This window comes from Physeter macrocephalus, chromosome 17 (assembly GCF_002837175.3).
Source record: "Physeter macrocephalus isolate SW-GA chromosome 17, ASM283717v5, whole genome shotgun sequence".
In the NCBI taxonomy this organism is placed as follows: Eukaryota; Metazoa; Chordata; class Mammalia; order Artiodactyla; family Physeteridae; genus Physeter; species Physeter macrocephalus.
Genome location: NC_041230.1, coordinates 10,872,258 through 10,874,624, shown reverse-complemented (window position 1 = coordinate 10,874,624; position 2,367 = coordinate 10,872,258).

Genomic DNA, 2,367 nt, shown 5'->3' with positions numbered 1-2,367 from the left:
GCCTGCGCATCCGGAGCCTGTGCTCCGCAACGGGAGAGGCCACGGCAGTGAGAGGCCCGCGTACCGCAAAAAAAAAAAAAAAACAAAAAAAACTGCACACAGGAGGCTGCCTTTCTCAACAATTCTGCTACTTGCAAGGGAAAGCCTTCTAACTGCCAACTTCATGGCAGTAGAGTGACTCCCTTTAACAACCAACGTGTGCCTCTGTTTCTCTCCTCTGAAAGTTAATTTTCCACCTTGTCCTCCTTGTCCAGCCTGAAGGGGGGTTAGAGGAGGATATCCCTCCTGCACTTGTGCTGCTTTGCTTCTTCTTGTTCATGGGGTCTTACAATTGCCTCGATCAACCACAGACCGAGAGTATATTTAGACAACTCCCTTGACCCTGCATTAGGAGATGCTTCAGTTCTTGGGAATGAAAGTGAGTCCCCCCGAAACTGAGTTCCTTTACAAGTTTATGATTAATCTCTCTATCCAAAACGTTATTCCCTTGCACGTCTCCTCTGACCTCGACACCTTTCTTGTCCCCTCTAACCTCAACCTTGTGCTGACTGAACATTAATTAACCAGAGTCAGATGACTAAGATTGCTGCTGTCATAACATCATTAATGCACTAAAATTGCTATTGAAGATATCATCATTAAGTACAAACTCAGGTTGTTTCTCCAGGGCAAGATGAACTCGGAGACCCCTAAGCCATGGGCCCCCTGGCTACAGAAGCGTAAACTGAAGACGTACTGACTCCCAAAACTATGATTAAGAAATGTCACAAGACGGTGATTAATCACAATTCTGTTGTTCTTCCTCTTTAAAACATCCCTCACTCAAAGACTGAGTTGGAGTGGATCTGAGGTTTGTCTCCCACTCCCTTGTTTGGTGCCCTACAAATAGGCCCTTACTTTGCTGAAAATACCTACCCAGAGTTGGGCTTTCTGCGCTATGGGCGTACGAGCCCTTGTTTGATTACGGGAACTCCATGGAGGTTGTCTGTAATACCAGAAACCTTGACAGCTCCTGGGTCTTGCGTCTAAACTCAGGGCCAATGGGGTGCCTTTGTGTTCATTAGAAAAAGGCTCTCCCTCCAGATGGAAACAATGATCTCATCTGGGCAGAGCCATGAGTCAAAGTGCAGTTTGATGAGTGTTATCGATACTTTCTTGAAAAGCAAAGTGTCCTCCTGTGGTTGGATGCAGCTCTGCACCAAGGTGGGTGACTTGGCAGGTGAAGTGTGAGCAGGTTGCATTTGCTGCTCACTCCTTGTGCAGTGAACAGCCTGCACAACTGCACAGCCATTCACTGTTTGGAACCCACCCTCGAGAGTTTGCCTCTGAGCAACAGTTATCAGAGTTCTAGACCCCTGAGGGGAGTCAAGAGAGCTGGACTTACAGACAGATGTTGGCCACGTTACTGATGGCAGGTGGGACCAAGGGTATCCATCAGAGCATCTCCAAGAAGAAGGCCCAGAGACTGTCTGTATTAATTAATATAAAGGCCAGGGAATTCCCTGGTGGTCCAGTTGTTAGGACTATAGGTACTTCCACTGCTGGGGGCCCAGGTTAGATCCCTGGTCCGGGAACTAAGATCTCACATGCCGAGCTATGCGGCCAAAAAGTAAATAAATAAATAAGTAAATAAATAAATAAGGAATGCATGTGGCAGCGCTAGGGGACAAAGCTCTCAACCTGTTTGTAACCCCTTCCGATTTTCACAGTCACTTGGGCAGATGGAGAATCCCCTTAGTAAAGACAGGAAACACTGCCCAGAGGCAGATCCAACCCCAGAAACAGGTGTCCCGAAAGGTATGCATGCACCAGATAATGCATCAGGCACTTTACATCAGTGTCACTGAACCATCCTATAATTGTCCCCACTTTAGAAATGAATAAAATGAAATGCAGAGATAGTAATGCCCAAGGTCTCAGCTAGGAAGCAACAGAGCCGGATTCATACTCAGGGCTAATCATCTCCTGCGCCTGACTCACTATGGAGCTGGGGGTACAGCGTCACCTGGTGGTATCTTGTCTGAGCTGCTCCTGGAGGAGGAGAGAAAACAAGATAAAAAAGTAATAGCTAACACAGAGCATTTACAATGTGCCGGCCACTGATTTAAATGCTTTACTTAGATTTAACTTAAATTAACTTCTTTAATACCTCCTCCTAACAACCCTTTAAGGAAGTTAATTAATAATTAATCATCTCCACCCCTCTCCACTGTTATTTTACTCTTTTTTCTTTGAAAAAAATGTATTTTTATTGGGGAAGATTTCAGGCATATACAAAAGTGAATATAACGATGTATCCATCATCGTTCAACAATGATCAACTCATGGCCAATCTTGTTTCATCCATACTCTCAACATCCCCTCCCT